Source organism: Scyliorhinus torazame, chromosome 9 (genome assembly GCF_047496885.1).
Source record: "Scyliorhinus torazame isolate Kashiwa2021f chromosome 9, sScyTor2.1, whole genome shotgun sequence".
Lineage (NCBI taxonomy): Eukaryota > Metazoa > Chordata > Chondrichthyes > Carcharhiniformes > Scyliorhinidae > Scyliorhinus > Scyliorhinus torazame.
In genome coordinates this window covers 183521180-183549141 of record NC_092715.1, presented here as the reverse complement: position 1 = coordinate 183549141, position 27962 = coordinate 183521180, and the positions used below count along the sequence as shown (strand labels likewise).

General features: G+C 50.7%; 1 protein-coding gene across 3 annotated transcripts in view; it reads right to left on the bottom strand.

Moving 5' to 3' along the window:
- dmrt1 (doublesex and mab-3 related transcription factor 1) overlaps window positions 1-27962 on the bottom strand; it is a 181830-nt gene that overhangs the window by 13938 nt on the left and 139930 nt on the right. Inside the window, exon 7 of one of the 3 annotated variants that reach the window (XR_011949144.1) lies at window positions 13168-13213. The exons of the other annotated variants lie outside the window; for them this stretch is intronic. The gene's annotated coding sequence lies outside the window, so the exon portion shown is untranslated. The remainder of the gene's footprint in view (window positions 1-13167; window positions 13214-27962) is intronic. 3 annotated transcript variants of the gene reach the window in all.

Genomic DNA, 27962 nt, shown 5'->3' with positions numbered 1-27962 from the left:
GGTGGGGGAAGCCGGGGTCAGCAGGTGTCAGCTGACTTACGGGAGTGTTATGGGGGGAGCAAAAAAGCTAGACACGGGTCGAGCGGGGGGGAGTTGCTGCTGCACTGGCCGAAGGGGAATGGGACACAGAAGAGGTGGTCGGGGCGGGGGTCTCCGTCTGGGGGACTGGAGGGTGAGGGCGGCGCGGACACGGGACTGGCCTTGAAAAGGAGATGGCGGGGCGGTGGGAGCCCCTCCAATCCGGTTGATAACGTGGAATGTGAGGGGCCTGAATGGTCCGGTAAAGAGGGCCCGAGTGTTCGCGCACTTAAAGGGACTGAAGGCAGACGTGGTCATGCTCCAAGAGACACATTTGAAGATGGCGGATCAGGTCAGGTTAAGAAAGGGGTGGGTAGGACAGGTATTCCATTCGGGGCTGGACGCGAAGAACAGAGGGGTGGCAATATTGGTGGGGAAGCGGGTGTCGTTTGAGGCCAAGAATATCGTAGTGGACAACGGAGGGCGATATGTGATGGTGAGCGGTAACTTACAGAGGACGTGGGTGGTATTGGTAAATGTATACGCCCCGTATACTGGATGATACTGGATTCATGAAGCGCATGTTGGGGCGCATTCCGGACCTGGAGGAAGGAAGCCTGATAATGGGTGGGGATTTTAATACAGTGCTGGAACCAGCACTGGATCGCTCCAGATCTAGGACCGGAAAGAGGCCGGCTGCAGCCAAGGTGCTTAGGGGGTTTATGGATCAGATGGGGGGAGTGGACCCGTGGAAGCTTGCCAGGCCACTGGCCAGGGAATTTTCTTTTTTCTCCCACGTGCACAAAGCCTACTCCCGGATAGATTTTTTTGTTCTGGGCAAGGCGCTGATCCCGAAAGTGGAGGGAACTGAGTATTCGGCCATAGCCATTTCAGATCACGCCCCGCACTGGGTGGAACTGGAGTTGGGAGAGGAGAGGGACCAACGCCCGCTGTGGCGGTTGGATGTGGGACTGCTGGCAGATGAGGTGGTGTGTGGGAGGGTGAGGGGGTGCATCAAAAGGTACTTGGAGGTCAACAACAACGGGGAGGTGCAGGTGGGGTTAGTATGGGAGGTGCTGAAGGCGGTGATCAGGGGAGACCTAATCTCCATCAGGGCTCATAGGGAGAAGATAGAGGGCATGCAAAGGGAGAGGTTAGTGGGGGAGATTTTAAGAGTGGACAGGAGATACGCAGAGGCCCCTGAGGAGGGATTACTTGGGGAAAGGCGACGTCTCCAGACGGAGTTTGATCTGTTGACCACAGGGAAGGCAGAGGCACAGTGGAGGAAGGCGCAGGGGGCGACCTACGAGTATGGGGAGAAGGCGAGTCGGATGCTGGCACACCAGCTCCGTAAGAGGATGTCAGCGAGGGAAATAGGTGGAGTCAAGGATGGAAGGGGAACTACGGTGCGGAGTGCGACGAAAATAAATGAGGCATTCAAGGCCTTCTATGAGGAGCTGTACAGATCCCAGCCCCCAGCGGGGGAAGAGGGGATGAGACGATTCCTAGACCAATTGAGATTCCCGAGGGTGGAGGAGCAAGAGGTGGCTGGTTTGGGGGCACCAATTGGGTTGGAGGAGCTGAGCAAGGGTTTGGGGAGTATGCAGGCAGGGAAGGCCCCGGGACCGGACGGGTTCCCGGTGGAGTTCTACAGGAAGTACGTAGACCTGTTGGCCCCGCTGCTAGTGAGGACCTTTAATGAGGCAAGGGAGGGAGGGACCCTGCCCCCGACAATGTCGGAGGTGATGATTTCTTTGATCCTAAAGCGGGACAAGGACCCACTGCAATGTGGATCGTAAGGGCCGATCTCGCTCCTCAACGTGGATGCTAAGTTGCTGGCAAAAGTGCTGGCTACGAGGATCGAGGACTGTGTCCCGGGGGTGATTCACGACGACCAGACGGGATTTGTAAAGGGCAGGCAACTAAACACCAATGTGCGGCGGCTCCTAAACGTGTTAATGATGCCATCGGTGCAGGGAGAGGCGGAGATAGTGGCAGCTATGGACGCGGAGAAGGTCTTTGACCGAATAGAGTGGGAGTAGCTCTGGGAAGTGCTGCGTAGGTTTGGGTTCGGGGGAGGGTTTATTAGCTGGGTTAAGCTCCTTTACAGAGCCCCGGTGGCGAGTGTGGTTACGAATCGGCGGAGTATTTTCGACTGTACCATGGGACGAGGCAGGGGTGCCCTCTGTTGTTTGCATTGACGATTGAACCCTTGGCCATATCATTGAGGGAGTCTAGGAAATGGAGGGGAGTGGTCCGAGGGGGAGAGGAGCATCGAGTGTCGCTTTATGCGGACGACCTGTTGCTGTATGTGGCGGATCCAGTGGAGGGGATGGTGGAGGTCATGCAGACTCTAAGGGAGTTTGGGGATTTTTCGGGCTATAAGCTCAATGTAGGGAAGAGTGAGCTTTTTGTAGTACAGGCAGGAGACCAAGAAAGGGGGATAGGCGATCTACCGCTGAGGAGGGCGGAGGGGAACTTTCGGTACCTGGGTATCCAGATAGCCAGGAGTTGGGGGGCCCTACATAAACTGAATCTGACGAGACTGGTGGAGCAGATGGAGGAGGACTTCAAAAGATGGGACATGTTACCACTCTCGCTAGCGGGAAGAGTGCAGTCGGTCAAAATGGTGGTCCTTCCGAGGTTTCTCTTTGTGTTTCAGTGCCTTCCCATCGTGATCACCAAGGCCTTTTTTAAGAGAGTAGGCAGGAGCATTATGGGGTTTGTGTGGGCGAATAAGACCCCGAGGGTAAGGAGGGGGTTTTTGGAGCGCAGTAGGGACCGAGGAGGGTTGGCGCTGCCGAATCTAGGGAGCTACTACTGGGCAGCAAATGTGGCGATGATTGGTAAGTGGGTGCTGGAGGGAGAGGGGGCGGCATGGAAGAGGTTGGAGATGGCGTCCTGCAAAGGAACGAGCCTGGGGGCGCTGGTGAAGGCACCGCTGCTGCTCTCGCCGTCAAGGTACACCACGAGTCCAGGTGGCGGCAACGCTAAAGATCTGGGGCCAGTGGAGATGGCATAGGGGTGCAATGGGAGCCTCGGTGTGGTCCCCGATCAGGGGTAACCACCGGTTTGTCCTGGGGAGGATGGGCGGGGTGTTTCAGAGCTGGCATCGGGCGGGGATTAGAAGAATGGGGGACCTGTTCATTGATGGGACGTTTGCGAGCCTAGGGGCACTCGAGGAGAAGTTTGAGATACCCCCGGGAAATGCTTTCAGATACATGCAGGTGAGGGCGTTTGTGAGGCGGCAGGTGAGGGAATTCCCGTTGCTCCCGGCACAGGAAATTCAAGACAGGGTGATTTCGGGCGTATGGGTGGGAAAGGGCAAGGTGTCGGCAATATATCAGGAGATGAAAGAAGATGGGGAGGCGTTGGTAGAGGAGCTGAAGGGTAAATGGGAGGAGGAGCTGGGGGAGGAGATTGAGGAGGGGCTATGGGCTGATGTCCTAGGTAGGGTTAATTCCTCCTCCTCGTGTGCCAGGCTCAGCCTGATACAATTTAAGGTGGTTCACAGAGCACACTGGACAGGGGCGAGGTTGAGTAGGTTTTTTGGGGTAGAGGACAGATGTGGGAGGTGCTCAGGAAGTCCGGCAAACCATGTCCAAAAGGTTTTGGTCATGCCCGGCACTGGAGGGGTTCTGGAGGGGAGTGGCGGGAACAATATCTAAGGTGGTGAAATTCCGGGTCAAGCCAAGCTGGGGGCTAGCAATATTTGGAGTAGTGGACGAGCCGGGAGTGCAGGAGGCGAAAGAGGCCGGCATTCTGGCCTTTGCGTCCCTAGTAGCCTGGCGAAGGATCTTGCTAATGTGGAAGGAGGCGAAGTCCCCCAGCGTGGAGGCCTGGATAAACGACATGGCTGGGTTCATTAAGCTGGAGAGGATAAAGTTTGCCTTGAGAGGGTCTGCGCAGGGGTTCTACAGGCGGTGGCAACCGTTCCTAGACTATTTCGCGGAGCGTTAGATGAAGGTAGGTCAGCAGCAACCCCGGGAGGCGGGGGGGGGGGGCTGCCTAGGGGGTATTTGAGCAAGAGAACACATGAAAGATCTGGAAAACTGGCATGGATGGGAGGAATCCAGTGTACAAAGCTCTGTAACATATCGTTTCACCATGTTTATATCTTGCTATGTGCGTTTTCTTTCTATTTTGTTACGCGGGGCGGGGGGGTTGTTTGTAAGGGTGAAAAATTGTGTTAAAAAACTTTAATAAATATATATATTTTTTAAAAATCACATTGACTTATTTCAACAGCAAGTGAAATATAACCTTGATAATGATACCTTGTAACGTCTCACCAGAACTAATTCATGTCTTTTATCTCCCACAGGCCTTCACATGTGCATCAGCAATTAGTGGAGGTCACTGATGACAATTCCTCAGATAAGCTAAGTCTTTCTGAGGATGCACCATCACAGGAATCATGCAGACCATGCACTCAGATCCTCACACTTCCGTGGGACAAGTCAGGCAGGTAGCTGGGTTTTACCTAGGTGACTCTTCACAAGTGAGCGAGAAGAGATGGTGAAGACAGAGTCAGCAAAGGAGATTCTGTGTCAGAGGATTCAGCACTCACCAAGCTTTGCTCTGCCAGGTACATATGCTGTATCCAAGGACTGTCAATGTAAATGAGAATCAATGAGCAGCAGACAAGGTGCCATACATTGACAAGCCTTCAAAATAAGCCCAACACAACTACAGTCCACCTCAAGTGAAAAGATGGTGCCGGAGGTTACTGAGTTGATATCTTATTCTCAGGACCCTGGACACATGTACTATGTACTGACCCTGGATATCAATAAGCCTGTCACCTTAAAACAAGTTGCCAGATACCATGACCTTGGACTTATGGAGCAACAGTGATCTACACAAAGGTGTTCTCCAATACACTGGTAGCAATGAAGTGGAGCTGGGAGGGTTGATGCTGAAAGACGGCATGGGAGCTGGAACTTTACTTAAGGCACTTTTCTACTCACTCACAGCCCATCATTCAGTCAGTACCTTACATACTGACTTGTCTCCTGATGGCCAGATCAGCTCCTGCACAGGCAGAGGTAAGGGCCATCCTTGGAAGAACCTTCATGGCCTCCAAAATGCAAAAGATGTCAGCCAAGAGCATCTCAGTAGTCAGATCAAGCATGGGAGCAACCGGCCTCTACCACTGCTGGAGCCTCGGGGATGTCACATCAGATTATCAGAAAAGGGAAGAGTAAGGCTATCTGGTTGCACAATGGGATGGCAATGGGTGCCTGAGAAGATGTTATTTTGCTATGTCTTTGTTCTTTATTTATCTTATGTTACATTTCACTACTTATCTGACTTGTATTTTTGAGTGCAGTGGTGTGTGGCCAGTAACTTGTTTGATTATGAATGAGAGGACATTAGCTGATGGGGACCAATAAGGAGGATGTTGAAGGGTGGTTTGTAAGTTGTAAGATTGCTTTGGGTCAGTGACATTGGAGAAGGGCGAGAGGTAAGAGAGGCAAGAAGGAAGAGAAGCATTTGTATTTTCTGGTGACATTGGTACAAGCTAAGTGAACCTTGCATTTTAATGGCATCCCTCACAGAAATGTGAGTAGCTGAGTAGTGTATTGCACTCATTACCCATCCTGAGACACTAATGTCCGGACATGTCAAGGAAACCTTTTTTAAAAATAAATTTAGAGTATCCAATTCTTTTTTTTTCCAATTAAGGGGTAATTTAGCGTAGCCAATCCTGCACATCTTCGGGTTGTGGGGTAGAGACCCACACAGACACGTGGAGAATGAACAAACTCCACATGGACAGTGACCCAGGGCTGGGATCGAACCCGGGTCCTCAGCACCTTGAGGCAGCAGTGCTAGCTACTGAACCAACATGCTGCCCACATGTCAAGGAATCTAATTGTCTGACTGTAGACTCTGTTATGTGGGCAGTCAGCTACATGTTCTGTTGCTGACCATCTCAGTTCTCATCTGAGGTCCAATCTAAGGCAATATAAGCAACACTCATCCTGAAATGAGTCAGCACATCCAACCTGCACTGCCAATCAATTAATCATGACTAATCTTCTACTTTAATTCCACCGTCCCACACTATTCCCATAATCTCCATTAATTCCGTTAATCTCCAATATTCTATCCATCTCTGTTCAATGACTGAGCATCAACAACTCTTTGGCCCAGACAATTCCTTTAGAGTTAAGAAATGTCTCCTAAACTGCTGACTTCTTATTTTAAGATGGTGATCCCTAGTTATAGGCTCGCCAGCCAGGGGAATTATCTGCCAAGTATCAGCCCTGCAAAGCCACTTTAGAATTGTTTTTTTGTTTCATTTCGATTAACTCAATTTTGTAATTTCAGGCAACGTATCTCACTCCATTCAATCTCTCCTCATAGAAAAATCCCCATATCGAACGAACCATTTTAGTGAACATTTGTTACTCTCCCTCGAAGGCAAATATATCGGCCAGGATTCTCCAAGCCCGCGCCGGGTCAGAGAATCGCCGTTCACGCGGGAAATTCCCGCCACACCGCTCCGACGCCGGGAAGCAATTCTCTGGCGACCAGAGAATCAACGGCAATCGCACCCGTGCGGCTCTGGTCGGGGGCCACTGAAGGAGGCCCCTCGGCGATTCTCCGTGGTCGACCGGCCGAATTCCCGCCGGCGTGGTTCCAACCTGGTACCACCCGGCGGGAGATTGGACCCACGGCGGTCATCCTGGAGGGGTGCGGGGATCAGACTCTGGGGGGGGTCTCCACGGCGTCCAGGCTCGCGATCAGGGGCAACCGATTGGCGGGCGCCTGCCATCTGGAGGGGGCCGACCTCCTTCCGCGCGGGCCTGTTGTAGGGCTCCGCCATGTTGCGCGGCGCGGAAACGGGCACCACGCGCATGTGCCGGCAAGGAGACGGCCTTCGTGCGCATGCACGGACCCGCGCCGGCAGTGCAGGGCCGCGTATCGGCATCGGAGCTGCGTGTAGCACTCCGGCGCCGTGCTGGCCCCCTGAATCGCTGGGCCAGGAGGCCCGTGATGCCGGCGTGCACCACTCCGGTGTTTACACCAGCGATAACACTTGGCCAGGATTTCGGAGAATCCCGGCCATCCTTCCTTCGGTAAGACTGAAGAACAAGACTGTCTCACCAAAGCACTATAACTGTACTTAAGACTTATTTTCTGTTAAATTTCAATCCCTTTTCTAACTAACGCTAACATTCCATTTGCCTTCCTAATTGCTTGGCTTACCTATGTGTTAACGTTCTGGGATTCGTATACCAGGACATTCAATTCCTCTGCATACCAACATTTGCAGTCTCTGACCAATTAAAAAATATTCTATTTTTCCTATCAAAGTGAAAAATTTCACAATTCCAATCATTATATTCTATCTGCCACAATCTTGTCCACTCAGTTAACCTGCCTGTATCCTTTTGCAGCTTCTTTGCAACTCCTTACAGCTTTCTTTCCCATCTAAATTTTTAGTAAAGCTATCGATATCGATTGTCAGCAGCTGATGTCCCAGCAGTGATCCTTATGGCAGTATTTTTCAAACTATTTTTCCCGGGACTTTTACCAACCAGCAGAACTTCAGGACCCATGGCGGCTGACGTTAGCGACCCACGCCTGCCAACCTTTGCAAAACACCATTATTGCCTACCTTTAATGTGACAGGTGAGCCTGCTTGGTCCTCCAGATCTCACTTGCTTCGTCATTCAATGTTACATTGCTGCTGAGGACTTCAGCTAACAATTTAAATTCTCACTGAATCCTTTGAAAAATAGATTTGTTCTTGACCTCGCCAAAGTCTTCAAATGCGTTTGAAGATTTAAACTTTCATTTGCCAGTACTTCCCTGCATATAACACACATGAGTTTTGCATCCTGATTTACATTGGTACAATAAAGACACACCTCAAGAAATCATCTTTATACTGCTTTGTTCCTGATTTCAGTTTCTTGAGTAGTTCACCAGAGGCCCTGGGACTCTGTATACAGCTCACACCAGCACTGCTTTGTCTTGCCGTGGACTCTCCTGCGAAGCTCTCTCTAGCATATTCAGTTGTGAGATCCTGGCCTACTTATGTCCCTGCCCCTCTCTTCCTTATTACAAAATAATCCATCTTCAATTCTTCACCCAGTTCTGTTGCTTGGTTGCTGACAGCTACAAAATGGAGGAATCTTGCCTCCATGATTTTGCGGCCAAAGCATGGACATACAGGGTGTGTGTCGTCAGTGTGCGTGCCGGGTGTGTGACTTTTCTGCTGCTGCCTCTGGCAGAAAGATTCCATTGTTCACATTTAAAGGACGGTCGCGGCTGGCATTTTTTAATAAACTTTGAAATATTATTTCCAACACCTGATTTTTCCAAGTTTTTGACTTTTTAACTATTGAAAATTAGACAATTTCAGTTGAACATCCACATCTTTATATTAAGACACTAACTTTGTTTTAACTATATACCCATTTCTTTAGAAATTTAAACAAGTGTAGAAAAAGTACAATCTTGTTTTCACTTTATAAACTATGACTTTAGACGAAATGAAGTAACTTGTCAAACACACACAATGTTACAATATTTCTATTGGTTCCACTGCATTGCACATTCCAAACATCCAAGTCATCTCCTTCTCCATTCTCACCAAAAGCACTTAGTTCCAGGTTTTCAGAGAGTGGCGATACAAAGTGATGACTGTGTAGCCTTCTTCCAGTGTTGACATATGTCAGCCGTATTGACTGGCCTCGTTTGATCGGTATTCCTGGCTGACAAACCTGGCCTGGTTTCCCTCTCACTGTCCAGTAGCTGCATCCACCCCAGTCACAGACTACTGACCACCTCCCAACCAGTACTTTACACTGTGGGAGTGCAAGCCGGCATTTCGCCGGCCGTTGAGCAGCTTGACCACGGAGCCGCAGGTCGCATACTACTGATTGATGGCGGGGGACGAGCTGAGCAGAGGATGAACACTAGAGTGGAACTCCAAGCCGGGGCCACCACCGTTAGCACTGCGCGTCCACTTGGACGCCTGTCAGCCCCTGTCTCTCTCTCTCCCCCCCCCCCCCCCCGCTCCCCTCCCCCCCGCTCCCCTCCCCCCCGCGCATGCGGTGACCAGCACAAGCCCAGCCTCGCACCACCCTCTCAACGCTGCAACCAACCGGGGACTGCCCAAGCAATCTTTAAAACCGGTCGCGGCCATTGGGGACTTCTTCCCGTGATTGCTAACACCACAATCGATCGCTCCACGACCCTCCCGACACACGCCTGCGAGTCGCGACCCTGACTTTGAAAAACCCTGCCTTATGGTACCCTACGAGTTACATTTGAAAGTGACCCTTTTAGTCCTAATTTGTTTACTGTCCATTAACCAATCCTCAGCCCAAGTTTCTATACTGCGTCCAATCCCACAAGCTCTAATTTTGTGCAAAGAATGCACAAAGAACCTCTAGGTGAAGATGAACAATCTTTTTTCACTAGCAGTTAAGGAAGCAACTGTGAATACTGAGTATCCTTTGACAGCTTGGACTGAGATTGTTTCAATCCACAAAATGCTGCTGTATACTCGTCTTTGTTACACAGGTAACTTTCAGGAAGCCAGGAAATCTCTGGACCCAATGTCAAAAGTGAACAGTGTGTCAATATTGCTCTAATTGAATGATTAGCAAATGGAAATAGGTAACCCACCTTTCCCGAGGGGTTTGTGCACAGGCAGCTTAATGTACTGGAGCCAAATGAGGAAGTTAATGGGTTGGAGTCGGTTTCACGATGGGCTGTCAGATTCACCAGTTTTAAACCCACACTCGCTCCCAAACCCACATGCCCCTGCAGATTCAGTCAGCCTTGTGTATCTGTTATACGGTGCTGCTGATTTGTGTTGTAGTTTTCACGGCTAATAATAGCCACTTCCTGTGACAAGTTACTTTGATACTCAGTAGAACAGCAGTAGGAAAACAAATTAATTCAATAATGGTGAGGTGTCATCCCACACTGGTGGGTAATGCAAACATTCATCTGAAAAGCCCCAGTAACTCTTATGATTGTTGTCATAAAACTGTTTTACATCAGTCAAAGTGAAAGAAAAATTCAATTCTCGCCCTTTGACGCCCACTAAGAGTAACTGGGAGGCTCGAATTCTACATCATTATGAAATGTTACTGCAGGAATCAATCAGGGGCCATGACAGCATAAAGTAAATAAATTAGATTAGGATAAAAATTAAAACAAGAATACAGTCTGTGCAATGACACAGACAGGCCGTTGTTAATAAACTAGCCCACTTTTAGGCAGTTCAGCAGTAATTTTATTTAACTGTCCCCCACCCATTGTGTGCATACATATTTACACACACTTTGCTAAATAAAGAAAAACTCAGGTTGTTCTTCACATTTCTTGTCCACCCAAATGCCTGATAAACCAACGCAGCTTCTTAAATGCAATTATTTCAATACATTTTACTTTTATTTTTGCTGTAATGTAAACTACATGCTTGAACTGACTTTGGTTAATTTCTCATGACAGTCTCCCAGTAATTTTGTTGAAAACAATTACATTGATCCAAATGCACATAAAAGCCCACAACTCAAAAATCAGTTAATGTGGATTGGATGCTAAAGGAAATTATCATGTAGAGGGCAAAGGGTAATTAATGGTTAATGACCTCCACCCTGCTCCATTTTATCTAAGAGTCCTGCTTATATCTAGAAATACAGACTTTAAAAAAAATATTGACCGAACAATGCACTTCAAATAAAGCTTAATGTCTGCTAGGTCTGGAAATTGCCTCAAGTTATATCGCTGATGGAGACCCTGATGTGGTGTGACAAGATCAGATATTGTTGTCGCTGACAATTACTCTAGTATTTAGTACATTATTGCTCATCAGTATCGTAGTCAAAGTGGCATGGTGACACAGAAACCAGCTGCAGAACACTTGCCTCCAGCTATTTCATGTGTGGGAGTTGTGACATATGCAGATTTAATTTACACAGAAAAACTCACCCAACTTTCAAAAAAGCACTCTTTGCTAAACATACAATTGTTTAGTATTTATTTATCGACTATTGCTCGACCTTACTACTTTGTTTAAAAAAAACAATAAAATTAATCTTCTCCTCTCTTGGAGGTGTAATTTTAACTTTGAGTAATTTCGGAAATTGAGTGATATCATCAACTACCTATGTCTATCCCGACTGGGAAAGATATATAGTGGGTGGCAAAATTCCTGCATTCATTTTTTAAAACATCCAAAGTTGAAAATAGCCCTGACAAGGTGAAAAGGTTTATTTCAGAAATCTGGATTTGCTGCTCGTTAATCTAAGCATTAATTGACATTTCAGGTTTGATGTTTACATATATATAGCACTTTCATGTTACTAAAGGTTTCGGGCATGATTTAATGGAGGAAGAGTCCCATTTTGGGCATGTTTAGCAGGGTGTTTCCCGGCGCTTCTCAGTGCAGGAAGAGATCTCTCAACCCCTCAATCGCAGTCTCCAGACCCCCCCCCTCCCCCAACTTACTAATTAGGGGACCATCAAGCCCCCCCCCTCCCCCCAAGGCCAGGTCCCTGGCACCTTAGCACTACCAGCCTGGCAGTGTCATCAGCACTCTGGCAGTGCCACTGTGGCATCGGGAATGCCAGGGGATCACCCCTCCCAGAGCATGGCCACCAGGCCGCCTCCAATCGCCTGGACACCACCCCCCTCCGGTTTGGAAACCAGTGTTAAACGGCCCCATTGTAGGGTTTCTGAGGCAAGGCCTTGTGTAACTCCGGCATAGACATATTCAAATTAAACTAACTACACACTTCATTATGCAAATCTTGATCCCGCCCATTGAAAGCGAGATCCAGATCGCAACGCCTCGCGAGATCGCGCACGGTGTAACGTGGGTTGTAAATTAACAGTCTCGTCATGTCACTGGTTAGGGTGCAATGAGGCTGGTAGGTCACGCCCTCGTGACACTTTACTGATGAAGCAACAATCACACCATCTTGGCTTCACACTGAGTGTTATATAAATGCAACTACAAACCAACCAACAGGCTAAATTACCCAATAACCTTTTAGTCTTCATTTTTAACCTTTTGTTTTAAGTGGAGACACGGATGCAGATCTGCAGCTTTTTCTCTGGGCTGGAGAGGGTGCCCGATTTAAGACAAGGGGCGCAATTCTCCACTCCCTCGCCGGTTTGGAGAATCGCCTGGGTCGCCAAATTTTCCCGCCACGCCGGTCCGACGCCCTCCCACGATTCACGGAAGCAGCCAGATCGGCACAATCGCGTTTTGCGCGACGCGGTCCAGTGAATTCCCCGAGACAGCCAAAATGGCGATTCACCGGTACCCCCGCGATTCTCAGTGCCGGATGGGCCGAGCGGCCTGCCCAAAACGGCGGGTTCCCCCCGGCGCCGTCCACACCTGGTCGCTGCCGGCGGAAACAGCGTGGGAACGCTGGGGGGGGGGGGGGGGGGGGGGGCGGTCTGCGGGGATCCTGCACCGTGGGGGGGGGGGGGGGCCTCAAATCGGTGCCCACCGATCGTCGGGCCGGCCTCTCTGAAGGAGGACCTTCTTTCTTCCGCAGCCCCGCAAGATCCGTCAGACATCATCTTGCGGGGCGGACTCGGAGAGGACGGCAACCATGCATGCGCGGGTTACGCCAGTTATGCGGCGCCGCCTTTACGCGGCTCCAAGGCCTGGCGCGCGTAAATGACGCGGCGCCGCTCCTAGCCCATTATCGGGCCCTGAATCGGTTGGGATAGGGGCCGTTTCGCGCCGTCGTGAACCTCGACGGCGTTCACGACGGCGCGAACACTCTGCCTCCATTTCGGAGAATCCCGCCCATTGTTCTGCAAAAGGGAAAAAAACTTAAGAACTCGCTCCATAAAATGTCATGAGAGACCTATTGGAAAGATACTGAACTATCTCTCACTGGGGAAACTACTGAACGTGTCTTAGCCAGAAGTACTGAGTGAATTCTAATAGCCACTTTAAGGGCTTTTAAAACTAATTACGGAGCTCAATCTCAAGAAGGTAAAGTTTTGTGAGATCTGATTCCACCGTGGAGTCTTGCTGAGTAAGAGAGCGTCGAATCGGCAGTGGAGATCATAGCACACTATTTGCCCTGCTGTTTTGAAAGGGTAGCTTTATTGCTCTTTATTTAAATAAAATATTTGAGGAGATCTACTTACTTGATGTTGTCAAATGATGTGGGCTGCTCTAAGCCCACTGTGCATTCTGAGAACAAAGGAGAGCCATTTGTGAAGATTACAGTGAGGGAGGAAAAACAAGAAAATAAATAATGTTCTCTTATTCCATTAATTTTGATCCCTTGTGGTAGATCCTCTGTCTAAAAATATAATTTTCTAATGGATTTCCTAATTATTAGCTACTTCTAATACAGAGCCACAGTTCTGGTTCCAAATCCTAAAACCCTTGTTTAAAACTTAAGGCACGCATTTTGACAAAAATTGAGTGGTACTGGATTATAGTGATCCTTGCTGCAATCCTTGTTATTCCAAGGGCCAAATGAACTGAATTCAGCTATTCTATCACTGCAACTTCTAATGGGGAAAAAAATGAAGCTGGAAATTACTCGGCTAAAATTGTGATTGATTCATCAGGGTCCTTTGCATTCTAGCAGATTTAGCACACTAAAGTCTCATTGCAAAGTTTTGTTTAACTCCTTGGTAACTCTTAGGATGCTATCACATGCATCCATCCCCTTAACCTCTCTAGCTAATTTGATCTCAGCCCCAAAATAGCCAAGCCATCACGGTTGGGCCTCTTTGCCAATATTGCACTGAGTTAGTTATCTGGCGGTATATAACAGTGATCTGTGATACAACTCTCCCAACTGTTTTGAGAGGTAACTGGTATCCACTTAGTTCTACTCCACAGTGTGCAACAGAGACTGGGATCTCACCAGAAGTAAGAAATGAAGCTGGCAGCACGGTGGCAATGTCAGCATTGCTGCCCCATGGCGCCGAGGTCCCAGTTTCAATCCCGGCTCTGGGTCACTGTCCGTGTGGAGGTTGCACATTTCTCCCCGTGTTTGCGTGGGTTTCGCCCCCACAACCCAAAGATGGGCAGGGTAAGTGGATTGGCCATGCTAAGTTGCCCCTTAATTGGAAAAAAATTGGGTACTCTAAATTTATACCAAAAACCCCCCCAAAAAAGAAATGCAATGTTCAGCCATAATGGTGACTCAAAAGGGTGTGTGTGCTGCTGCTGCGAGGAGTAATAGGGTCAAGTTTCTTGAATTGTTTGTTATTGATATTCATTTTACATCTGGCTTAGGTTCCACATTCAAATAGGCTAACAGCTTATTAAAATTAACTAACATTTGCTACTGATTTTATAGTTTATAGCTGTGATAAAATAAAATTAATGAGACATAGTGGGGAACAATATCACTGGAGGATTAATAACAATTTACCTAAACATATAATGGTTTTGACGTCCAACATGAGAAATGTTTACAAAAATGGACAATTTCCAAGCCTGAATAATATGAGTATTATATGAGTATTGGAAACAGTCATTTGAACTCTTCAGCAGGCAGGTGTTCTAAATACTCTGAACTGATTTTCTTTGTTATTGCCATACAAAATGCTAGCACAATGGTTTATGTCTAATTCCCAGTTAGCTTGCTATCGCAATAAAGAGAATTGATGGAGATTAGGGGGGTACATTTTAACTTTCACTGCCAGACAGAAAGCTGGTGGCAGCAGATTGACTTTGAATGAAAACAAAATCGGTGCAGGAAAAAGCAGACTATGACCCGATTTGTTATGAGCCTGTACTTCATTATTGGTGTAAATCAATTTTCCCAGGTTCCTTATGGAAAGGTGAGTGTGATAATAATGCAATCCTGACCGCACAAGATGGGCTTATAGTCAGTTCATTGTGACATTTTAAGTTTTGCTCGCAGCACATTGGGCACGATTCTCCCAAAAGGGAACAAAGTCCCCTAGTGAACACGTATAACAGCCGCGTGTTTGCTGACACTCGCAGTGACGAGAAACACATGGCCATTTAACGCGACTCGCTTTGAATAAGGGGCCTGAATGGGGAATGCACGGCCGAGGCCGCACATAGCCCCGTTTTGTACAGTGGGGATCTCCACTTGTCGGAACTCCGCATTGTAGCGAGAGATCAGGTTGTCATTTTTAACTGGCAACCCAATCTCCGAGGCCCCCAAAACTATCCACAACCTCCCGCACCAGCCCGAGCGCACTATGGGAGGCCCCCAAAACAATCCCCAACCTCCTGCACAAGCCCGAGCGCAGTATGGGGGGGCCCCCAAAACAATCCAGAGTGAGGCTTACTGCCTCTCTCTAATGTGCAGATTTGCCAAAACGTGATCCCACCTATTGTGGGCGGATTTACATCGCAACGCCTCGAGATCGCAGTGGATCTCGCAAGGCGTGGCGAGCGGGTAGATCCTGGGAGCGGGGTCTCCCAGCTTTCATCGGCCATGCTGCACCGCGGCAAGCTGCTTTTCGGGCGTAGCGTGGCCATTGGATCACGTCCATTGTTTCTGAATGCCATGCTCCATGAGCTGAGCTTGTATGTGGTTTTAAAATCAGATGTGTATGACTTCAATATGGTGACTCCTATCCATTCAACAGCCCCCAACACAGTCAAACAGCCTGCTGACCACCATAAGTGAATAACCTGTCTGCTATAACATCAGTGGCAAAAATCTCAGATAAAACTGTGTAAATGGTGAGGTAGTTTGATGCTCTTCTGCCAAAATTGTATCAAATGAGCAGAATAATTGGCGGCACAGTGGTTAGCACTGCTGCTTCACAGCTCCAGGAACCTGGGTTCAATTCCGGTCTTGGGTGACTATCTGTGAGGAGCTCGCACTTTCTCCCCGTGTCTGCGTGGGTTTCCTCTGGGTGCTCCAGTTTCCTCCCACAGTCCAAAGATGTGCAGGTTAGGTGGATTGGCTATGCTAAATTGCCTCTTGGTGTTCAAAAGGTTAGGTGGGTTACTGGGATAGGGTGGAGGTGTGGGCTTAGGTAGGATGCTCTTTCCAAGTGCTGATGCAGACTCTCTGGGCAGAATGGCCTCCTTCTGCAATGTAAATTCTATGATTCCATTAATAACTCTTCCATTGTCCAGTTCTCTTAATTAAAGATATTTTTTCCACGTGAGGCAAAAAGGCACATTTTAATTTTACATATGAATAGGAAACAAAATCAGGCGTGGAGGAAAACAGACTGCTGAACTGCTGAGAGATTGCTTCCTGCCCCAGGTGCAGACCAGTTTCAGACTGAGAAGTACCCTTCCCAGCCTGGGTGCTCCACTACCTTTATAAGCTACAATGCTGATACTAAGCATCCTTAAATGTGAACCAATTACTTTGCAATGCAAAGTGCTTTGACAACTGAAGGAAAGCAACGGACAGCATCCGAGATGAAAGCACCATCCCAGATAGTGTGCTCATCATGTGCCAGAAATGTACTGCCTGGCATAGTGGTAAAAGCAGAAAGGTAGCATAGTGGTTAGCATTATGGGTTCAAAGCACCAGGGTCCCAAGTTCGATTCCTGGCTTGGGTCACTGTCTGTGCAGAGTCTGAACGTTCTCCCCGTGTCTGCGTGGGTTTCCTCCAGGTGCTCTGGTTTCCACCCACAAGCCCTGAAAGACGTGCTGTTGGGTAATTTGGACATTCTGAATTCTCCCTCTGTGTACCCAAACAGATGCTGTAGTGTGGTGACTAGGGGCTTTTCACAGTAACTTCATTGCAGTGTTACTGTAAACCTACTTGTGACAATAAAGATTATTATTATATTATTTTTATTATTATTAAAAGCTGGCTTTCGCCATGTCCGATGCAGGTGTTAGGCCTTTAACATATACAAATAGGGGGACTGATGCCTGTTTGAGGCATACTGTGCTAAACTGGGCAGCCTGGAACAAAGCTGCTGCTGGTCTACACATGGCCTTAAAGGGTTTGCTGCTGATCATGGGCTGGATTCAGCGTTTGGGAGACTAAGGGAGCGATTTACTGCCCGCGTCCCGCCAGAGTCGGGACCAGGGTGCCAGTGACAAGATGCCAAGCTGGCATTTTGCCCATGCCAAGATCGGGCTTGGGGATGCCCTGCCCGTATGAGGTGGGGTGCAGGGGGACTAAGACCTCCCGGAGGTGTTCCCCGCCGTGATCCAAAAACACAACAGAGTAGCAACGGGAATGACTCCTCCAATCCCGCCCACGACAGACTGTTTTGTTTTGGTTAGATTGCGCCTCAAGTGTTCCCGCCGGGACTGAATAGTACGATTCGCAATTCCGTTGAGAGTGCTTTTCGTTCCGCGATTCAGGACATGCAAATGAGCCAGAACTCTGCCGGTGAGAATTGGAAGCAATTTCAGGCCCAGTAGACAGTGTAACCGCTGAGGCTAGAATTAGAGTATGACAGCTGGAGCTGTTTTTAAGCGCTCCAAGATGGTTCAGAGAAGACTTGCCCGCAATTTCGGGAGTCCGACGTGGACCCACTGCTTAATGCCAATGAGGAAAGGAGGCACAGCCTCTTCTTCAGGGTGGGCCGTGGACTCAAGCCCGTCCTCTTGAACCGTGCCTGGGACGTGGCAGTCAGTGCTGCCAGCTTCACCAGGAGGGGCGGGTCTCACAGAAGTGGCCTCTGCTCTGATAGGGGCAGAGTACCAGGAAGGGTTCCAAAGGCCACATTTAGATGTCCTTTGGTTGGGTGCGCTCTGCTAATCCCGCTTCCTCTGCAGTCAAGAAGTGCTTCTAGGACTTCCGGTTGCGGCTATGCGGAGCTAAGTCGCACGTTCGGCAGCTCCCGCTAAAAACTGACTTTTGGGCTCTTTTTAGGGCCCGTAACGGCGCTTGTTCGACGTTTCCCGGTGTGGGAAGGAGACAGCAACATTCCTCCGATAGTGTATGGAGTGGACCAGGAGTGGGGCGATTTAAAAAGTGGCATTGAAGCAGAGAAAGGTGCGAGGGAGGAGGACCAAGATGGCGGCGGGCGGAGACCAGGCAGCGTGGAGGCAGTGGGCGCAAGAGCAGCAGGAGCTTCTCCAGCGCTGTTTTAAGGAACTGAAAGCAGAACTGCTGGAGCCAATGAAGGCTTCAATCGATAAGCTGCTGGAGACCCAGACGGCCCAAGGGGCGGCGATCTGGGAGGTCCAGCAGAAGGTCTCGGAGAACGAGGACGAGATCCTGGGCCTGGCGGTGAAGGCGCATGAGGCGCTCCACTAGAAGTGGCAGGCGAGGTTCAAAGAGATGGAGAACCAGTCGGGGTGGAAAAACCTGCGGATCCTGGGTCTGCCGGAAGGGCTGGAGGGATCGGACGTGGGGGCCTACGTGGTCACCATGCTGAATTCGCTGATGGGAGCGGGGGCCTTTCAGGGGCCCTTGGAGCTGGAGGGGTCCCACCGAGTGCTGGTGAGGAGGCCCAGGCCCAGCGAGCCGCCGCGGGCGGTGCTGATGCGGTTTCACCGGTTTGCTGATCGAGAGTGTGTGTTAAGGTGGGCCAAGGAGCGGGGCAGCAGGCGGGAGAACGCGGAGGTCCGGATCTACCAGGATTGGAGTGCGGAGGTGGAGAAGAAGAGGGCCGGCTACAACTGGGCGAAGCCAGTGCTGCACAGGAAGGGGGTGAAGTTCGGTATGCTGCAGCCGACGCGTCTGTGGGTCAGCGATAAGGATCGACACCACTATTTCGAGTCCCCGGAGGAGGCGTGGGACTTTGTTCAGGCCGAAAAACTGGACTCAGACTAAGGGTCGGGGATGAGGGGTCGCGGTGGAGGGATGGTTGTGGATTATTGTGTTGTGTTTTGAGGGGGGGGTTCTTTGTTTTTTGGGGGTTGATTGGACATTGTTTTAATTAGGTCCGCCGGGCGGGCTCATGGGCGGGGGGGCAGGTAAACTGGTTGGGGGGTTGATGGTCGGTAGGGGAGATGGGGTCCCGCGGGGGGGGGGGGGGGGGGGGGAGAGAGAGAGATGCCGGAGTTGGGGATAGTGGGACCGGGCCTGGAGAGGGTGCTGCGCCAGGGAGGCGGGGCCGGGCGAGTGGAAAGCGCGGGCTTTTTCCCCTGCGTTTAGGGCTGAAGGGGCGGGGCCGGATCTGGGAAGCGTGGGCTTTTTCTCCCGCGCTGGGAGTGGAATGGATGAGATCCCGCTGGTGGACTGGGGGGGGGGGTCGATGGAGCGGCGGGAGTAGCCGGGGTCAGCTGACTTCCGGGAGTGCAATGGGGGGGGGGGGGGAGAATGCAGCTAGGGGGGGACCTAGCTGAGGCGGGGTAACCGGGGTTGCTGCTGGAATGGCCAAGGGGAGCTGGAGTTGGTATGAGAGATTGGGGTGGTGGTCTGCCGCTGTGGGGAACGGGCCGTGCGGGGGGCGCGGGCACGTGGCTGGCCTAGGAAGGGATATGGTTAGTCGGCGGGGGAGAGGGGTGAGTAGCCCCCTGATCCGACTGATAACCTGGAATGTAAGGCGTCTGAATGGGCCGGTCAAGCAGGCCCGGGTGTTCACGCATCTGAAGGGGTTGAGGGCGGATGTGGCCATGCTTCAGGAGACACACCTGAGGGTGGCGGATCAGGTAAGGTTGAGAAAGAGGTGAGTCGGGCAGGTGTTTCATTCGGGTTTGGATGCAAAAAATCGGGGGGTGGCGATCTTGAGGGGGAAGAGTGTCGTTCGAGGCGTCGAGCATTGTGGCAGATAATGGCGGTAGGTATGTGATGGTAAGTGGCAAGCTGCAGGGGGAGCGGGTGGTGTTGATCAATGTATATGCCCCGAATTGGGACGATGCGGGGTTCATGCGGCGTATGCTGGGCCGGATTCCGGACCTGGAGACAGGGGGCCTGATAATGGGGGGGGGATTTCAACACGGTGCTGGATCCGACATTGGATCGCTCTCGGTCTAGGACAGGCAGGAGGCCGGCGGCGGCCAACGTGCTGAGGGGGTTCATGGACCAGATGGGAGAGGTGGATCCATGGAGGTTTGCGAGGCCGGGGGGCCAGGGAATTTTCATTCTTCTCCCATGTTCACAAGGCCTACTCCCGGATTGACGTTTTTGTCATGAGCAGGGCGCTGATTCCGAGGGTGGAGGATACGGAGTACTCGGCGATAGCCATTTCTGATCATGCTCCGCACTGGGTGGACCTCGAGTTGGGGGAGGAGAGGGACCAGCGCCCGCTGTGGCGCCTACAGGTGGGGTTGCTGGCGGACGAGGAGGTGAGCGGGCGGGTCCGGAAGTGTATAGAGAGGTACCTGGAGGCTACTGACAATGGGGAGGTGCAAGTAGGGGTGGTCTGGGAGGCACTGAAGGTGGTGGTCAGAGGAGAGCTGATCTCCATTAGGGCATACAAGGAGAGGGGGGAGATGAGAGAGAGGGAGAGGTTGGTGGGGGAGATGGTGAGGGTGGATAGGAGGTACGCGGAGGCCCCGGAGGAGGGATTGCTTAGGGAGCGACGTAGCCTCCAGGCTGAGTTTGATTTGTTGACCACCAGGATGGCGGAGGCGCAATGGAGGAAGGCGCAGGGGGCGGTATATGAATACGGAGAAAAGGCTGGCTCCCTTTCACAAACCCCGTCTGATCCTCGTGTATGGAAGCGAGAGGCAGCTAGGGAGATCGGGGGAGTTAGGGATGGAGGAGGGAACACGGTGCGAAGTGCGGTGGGTATCAATGGGGTCTTCAGGGACTTTACGAGGAACTGTACCGGTCTGAGCCCCCACTGGAAGAGGGAGGGATGGGTCGCTTCCTGGATCGGCTGAGGATTCAGAGGGTGGAGGAGGGACAGATGGCGGGGTTGGGGGCACCGGTTGGGTTGGAGGAGTTGGTCAAAGGGATAGGGAACATGCAGGCGGGGAAGGCACCGGGGCTGGATGGGTTCCCGGTTGAATTTTACAAGAAGTATGCGGACCTGCTGGGCCCGCTGTTGGTAAGGACCTTTAACGAGGCAAGAGAAGGGGAGGCTCTGCCCCCGATGATGTTTGCTTTCCCTGATCCTGAAGCGGGACAAGGATCCCCAACAGTGTGGGTCATACAGGCCGATCTCACTCTTAAACGTAGACGCAAATTTGCTGGCAAAGAGTTTGGCCATGAGGACTGTGTGCCGCAGGTCATACACGAGGATCAAACGGGGTTCGTGAAATGGAGGCAGTTGAATACCAATGTACGGAGTCTCTTGAATGTTATAATGATGCCGGCGATAGAAGGGGAGGCGAAGATAGTGGCAGCGATGGATGCGGAGAAGGCCTTTGATAGGGTGGAGTGGGGGTACCTGTGGGAGGTGTTGAAAAGGTTCGGGTTCGGGGAGGGGTTCGTCAGGTGGGTGAGGCTGCTGTATGAGGCCCCGTTGGTGAGTGTGGCCACGAACAGAAGGAGGTCAGAGTGTTTCTGGCTACACCGGGGGACGAGGCAGGGGTGTCCCCTGCTCTTTGCACTGGCGATTGAACTCCTGGCCATGGCGTTGAGGGTGTCGAGGAACTGGAGGGGTCTGGTGTGGGGTGGGGAGGAACATCGGGCGTCGCTCTATGTGGATGATTTGCTGCTATATGTGGCGGACCCGGTGGGGGGAATGCCGGAGGTGATGAGGATCCTTAGGGAGTTTGGAGATTTCTCCAGGTACAAGCTTAATATGGGGAAGAGCGAGTTGTTTGTAGTGCACCCGGGGAACCAGGAGAGGTGGATTGGTGAGCTCCCGCTAAAAAGGGCGGAGAGGAGTTTCAGGTACCTGGGGGTCCAGGTGGCTAGGAGCTGGGGGCCTTACATAAGCTCAACTTCACGAGGCTGGTGGAGCAGGAGTTTAAGAGGTGGGATGTGCTGCCACTCTCCCTGGCGGGTAGGGTGCAGTCAGTTAAAATGACGGTGCTCCCGAGGTTTTTGTTCCTGTTCCAATGCCTCCCCATCCTGATCCCTAAGGCCTTCTTCAGGCGGGTTAACAAGAGCGTTGTGGGGTTTGTGTGGGCGCAGAAGACCCCGAGGGTGAGAAGGGTGTTCCTGGAGCGGTGCAGGGATAGGGGGGGGGGGGGTTGGCGCTGCCTAACCTCTGTGGGTATTATTGGGCCGCCAACGTGGCGATGGTGCGTAAGTGGGTGATGGAGGGGGATGTGGCGGCATGGAAGAGGCTGGAGATGGCGTCCTGTGTGGGCACGAGCCTGGAGGCGCTGGTGACGGCGCCGCTGCCGCGTTCTCCAACGAGGTACACCACGAGCCCTCAAAAGTTGGGGGCAATGGAGACGTCACAGGTGGGAGGTGGGGGCCTCGGTGCGGTCCCCAATTCGGGGAACCACAGGTTTGTCCCGGGGAGGATGGACGGAGGGTTTCTGAGCTGGCACAGGGTAGGTATTAGAAGGATGTGGGACCTGTTTGTGGACGGGAAGTTCGCGAGCCTGGGGGAGCTGGTGGAGACGTTGGGCTCCGCCCGGGGAACACCTTCAGATATATGCAGGTAAGGGCATTTGTTCGGCGGCAGGTGGTGGAGTTCCCACGGCTGCCGCCAAGCTGGGTCCAGGACAGGGTGCTGTCGGGGGTGTGGGTGGGTTGGGAAGGATCTCGGCAACGTACCAGGTGATGCAGGAGGAGGAGGAGGCCTCGTTGGAGGAGCTAAAGGGTAAGTGGGAGGAAGAATTGGGTGAGGAGATTGACGAGTGGATGTGGGCGGATGCCCTCGGGAGGGTAAACTCTTCCTCCTCTTGCGCGAGGCTTAGCCTCATACAATTTAAGGTGCTGCATCGGGCTCACATGACCGGGGCAAGGATAAGCCGGTTCTTTGGGTGCGAGGACAGGTGTGTTAGGTGCTCAGGGAGCCCAGCAAATCACACCCACATGTTCTGGGCCTGCCCAGCACTGGAGGACTTTTGGAAGGGTAGCGAGGACGGTGTCGAGGATGGTAGGTTCCAGGGTCAAGCCGGGCTGAAGGCTCCCAATATTTGGGGTGGTAGAGGAGCCGGGAGTGCAGGAGGCGAAAGAGGCCGGTATTCTGGCCTTTGCGTCCCTGGTAGCCCGGCGAAGGATACTTCTTCAGTGGAAGGATGCGAGGCCCCCAAGGCGTGGAATCCTGGATCAGCGATATGGCGGGGTTTATTAAGTTGGAGAGGGTGAAATTCGCCTTAAGGGGATCGGTGCAATGGTTCTTCAGACGGTGGAAACCGTTTCTAGACTTCCTGGCAGAGCATTAGAAGATGGTCAGCAGCGGCAGCAACCCGGGGGGTTGGTTCGTTTTTTCTTGAGTGGGCGTGTATTTTTGCCTGTGTTGATGAAGGCTGTTAATTTATTATTTATGTATATGGGGGGGGGTTGTTCTTTTCTTTCTGTATTTTGTTGCTGATATATTGTGAAAATTTGAATAAAAATTATATATTTTTTAAAGTGCTTCTAAGGAATGCCAACACCAAGTGGGCTACTGATTGAATTTGGCTACGCCCACCCATTGCTGATACCGCTGGTGTATGAGGGTTTCCAGAGGAGTGGTCTGGGTGAGCTCCCACATCTCATTTACAGGACACAGTGAGCAGTCAGCAGTGTGAGCAGCCAGGAGTCTGTAAGTAGCAACAAAGGGGTGCATTTAAATCCACATAATGCAGCAATGGTGGTCTCAACCAGGCCACCCCAATCCAGAGGAGGGACACCCCAAGGCCACAGGCTTGGCACCAAGTCGTTCTCCGCTACTGCCCCGGCTCAGGAAGCCACCTCCTAGCAAGTACGACAATCTGAGAGTTTTTTTAAAAGAGTGCTTTTAGCCTCCCACTCTCTCTCAACAGCCTTGGCACCCAGGCCCCACTTGTAAATACTTGCACCAATTCGCACTTGTGAGACTTCCGTTTAAGAGGGGCGCAGCATGAGGTGTCTAACATGCTAATAATATTTATAGCCATGCAAATGACTGTTTTAGGTGGACCCGCCGATGCAGAACGCAAACTTCAATAAAGCCACAGAGCATGGTAACCAGGCGTAAATTGCAATTTTTTTCCATTGTGTGCTATACTCCACCCAACCGCAATTCTCACAGCCGGCAGCGGAAAATTCAGCTCCATACATTGGTAAATGTGAAACCCCCCCACCGGCGGCGGCAGTGTCAATGTTGATCCTCATCAGACTCAAAGTCCCTTCTTCTCCCCGGATCAGCATTAAAGTGAGTCAGAAATTAAATTCTTTTTACAGCGTCCAAGAGAAGTTTGCAGTTTGTTGACCTCATGTAATTTTAATTAGGACCAAATTTAGGCTGGCAGGTCAGTACACACCAATTTCTTGTCCAAATTCCTTTAACAATGTGCATTTATATGGTGCCTTTAAAGTAGTAAGACATCGAAATTAAATATTATCAAACAAAGTTTGGCAATGAGCACAAAAAGCTGAATTAAGAGTTCACCAAAAACTTGGACGAGTGGTAGGTTTTGTGAAACATCTTAAAGAGGGTGAAAGACATAAAGGCAGGATGTTTTAGGGATCTCTAGAGCTTACAGCCTAGACAGCTCCAAGGAACAGTTGACAACGGTGGAGTGATTAAAATTTGGGATGCGCAAACAGTCAGAGTTGGTGGAGCACAGACATTTTGGAGGGTTGTGGGACTGGAGGAGGTTACAGAGATAGAGGGGCGAAGTCATAGAAGGTTTTGGAATCAGGGATAAGAAACTTAAGACCAAGGCATTGCCAGATCGGGAACCAATGTAAGCCAGCAAGCACAGGAATCATGAGTGAATGGAAATTGGTGTGAGTTCGGGAATGAGCAGCAGAGCTTTGGATGAGAACAGGTTCACTTAAGGTGTACGGTGGGAGCTAGCCAGGAGAGCATTGGGACTGTCGAGTCGAAAGGTAACAGATGAATAGATGAGGATTCCAGCAGCAGATAATGAGGCAGAAGTATACCACAAGAAGTGCTGGAAATACTTCCTGTTTTTATTTCAAATCTCCAGCAACCAAGTATTTTGTTTCTTTTTTGGAATAATATGCCAGTATTTTTTAAATGAACGTAGATTTTGAATATAGCATGCACAATTCTGTCACAATACAGAACCACACATATTCAAACTATACATTCAAAGATGTATACATAAACACAAAGATATCCAATCATGAAATTCACTTTAAAATTTGAAAAAGTTTTGTGTTAATTCTGAGATATTCTACGCTCCAAAAGAAAGTGGCCCAAGTAACATCGAGATGATGGTAACGACTTCACCCTAACGCAGCTATGAGCATTTCAGCGTTATGTCAACTGCACTCATGCACAGATTCAAGCCCTGCATTCCTTAATGATATACTGTAATGTCAGGTGGCAATGCGGATTTACAGTGAAGACTGCCAAGGAGTTTTAGAGCAGTATAGACTCCAGTGAGGCGTATTTCACACTGGGCTGGTTTTATGAAGAACACTTCACCGCCCTGCCACTGTGCCCAGATGATGAATTGTGAAAGAAGCATGACAAGCTCCATCATTGTTTGTAAATCTTAACTGTTCCTGCTCACTAATTCTGGATGCAATTTTCAAAGACAACAGCCACAGAAGGACAGAGCTTCAGCTCTGAAGGTTATTCAACTTAACGGTAAGCTTAGTAAATGGGGCAATGGTCACACTTTACTTATTACACAAATTACATGCAATAGTATTCATCCTTCCCACCAGATCCTATTTAACCATACAGTTTATAATGTATTTATGTCTTAGTTTCCTTGTGGATCTGAAATTCTAATTATATTGGATCTAACTTTAAAATATCGGTGAAAAATCTTGAAGAATCAAAGCATTTTTGTCTAATTGCATAGCTTAATGTTTGCATCACTGACATGCAAAAGAAAAGACAAGCTAAGCATCAAAAGAGCAGTCAATAGCATTCTGAACTGCATTCATTTTTATTTGGATACTATGACAATCCTCACCAACTGCAACAATGGGGGATGCAGCATGAACTGCATGAAGGGCAGCACGGTATCATAGTAGGGCAGCATGGTAGCACAGTGGTTAGCACAGTTGCTTCGCAGCTCCAGGATCCCAGGTTCGATTCCCGGCTTTGGTCACTGTCTGTGCGGAGTCTGCACGTTCTCCTCATGTTTGCGTGGGTTTCCTTCGGATGCTCCGGTTTCTTCCCACAGTCCAAAGATGTGAGGGTTAGGTGGGTTGGCCTTGCTAAATTGCCCCATGTGTCCAAAAAGGTTAAGTGGGGTTACTGGGTTACAGGAATAGGGTGGAGGTGTGGGCTTGAGTAGGGTGCTCTTTCCAAGAGCTGGTGCAGACTCGATGGGCTGAATGGCCTCCTTCTGCACTGTAAATTCTATGATTCTATGAACATGATGTAATACATATTGCTGTAATACATGCAAATAGCCCAGGAGACAAGAGAAAAGGTGAAACAAAAGAAACTTGAAAATTTCAGCTGCCATACATGAAGTCTGCACTGGCAACCAGCTAAAAAATCCAAGTTGCTCAGAAAGGTGGTGATGCATGATCAATTACAATCAAAAACGAGGTTGTAACATAACTGAAGGCTTTAATCGACTAGAACTGTTCCCCAGCAGCTTTGGTACAGAAAATGAGGGCTGCTGTGACGGCACCGGGTCTTATACCCCGCCTGTCAAGGCGGAGCTACATACCAACAGCCAATGGTAAACTACTAGGTTTAACCAATGGTCTTCAGCCTCTTGGGTACTGTAATACCTGACAATACCACATTCACCCCCTGTTTAAAAAGAGTCCAGCGGGGGTAGTGGCCAGTGGTTACAGTTGCATCTAACATGGTATGATCAGATACGGAGGTACCGTGATACCTCTTTACAGAGTTGTCGAGAATATTTACAAGCGTGGAAGGAAGATATGTACATTCAGTGTTCGTTTCTAGTTATAGTTACAGTGAAACAATCAGTCGGTCGGGTGGCCTGGTCGTCCTCCTGGATCATCTGGGCTTCGGTGGTGATTCTGGTGGGGGTCCGGGCGTCTGCGACTCCGGGAGCGTGGCGTCAGCCTCCATGGCAGCTTCGTTACCCCTAGACGGCGCTGGTGGGGCCAGCGGTTGGCCCGAGAGGGGGGCGCCTGTAGGGGGCGTCGGTGGTTGGGAGGGCCTAGGCAGGGGTGGTGGGAGGACTGACCCTCCAGTGAGGTGCTGTGGGGCGAGGGGGTAGTGGTTTGGGTGTGCGTGGGGTTCCGGCGGGCGCCAGGTCCCGAAGGGAGACTGTATCTTGCCGGCCATCAGGGAACGCCACATAGGCGTACTGGGGGTTAGCGTGCAGCAGGTGGACCCTCTCGACCAACGGGTCCGAATTGTGCGCCCGCACGTGCTTCTGAAGCAGGATGGGTCCGGGTGTTGCTAGCCAGGTTGGGAGCGAGGTCCCGGAGGAGGACTTCCTGGGGAAGACAAGGAGACGTTCATGAGGTGTCTGATTGGTAGTTGTACAGAGCAGAGGCCAGATGGCGTGGATGGCCTCCGGGAGGACTTCTTGCCAGCGGGAGACTGGGAGATTCCTGGACCGTAGGGCCAGTATAACGGTCTTCCAGACCGTTCCGTTCTCCCTCTCTACCTGCCCGTTTCCCCGGGGGTTGTAACTGGTCGTCCGGCTTGAGGCAATGCCTCTGTTGAGCAGGAATTGACGCAGTTCGTCACTCATAAAGGAGGACCCCCTATCACTGTGTATGTACGCGGGGAACCCGAACAGTGTAAAGATACCCTGGAGGGCCTTGATGACGGTGTTTGCGGTCATCTCGGGGCAGGGGATGGCGAATGGGAACAGGGAGTACTTGTCAATCACGTTCAGGAAATAAGTGTTGCGGTCGGTGGAGGGGAGGGGGCCTTTGAAGTCCATGCTGAGGCGTTCAAAGGGACGGGACGCCTTTATCAGGTGCGCCCTCTCTGGCCGGGAGAAGTGCGGTTTGGTTGAGGGTGGTGGCCAGAGCTATGTTGAACGCATCGCTCTCGACCTGGAAGGGGACTCGTCGATGGCGCGCATCATGGCCTTTGCAATGTCTGCTTTGATGCGGCAGAAGGCCTGGCGGGCCTCCATCGACAGGGGGAAGGTTGTGGA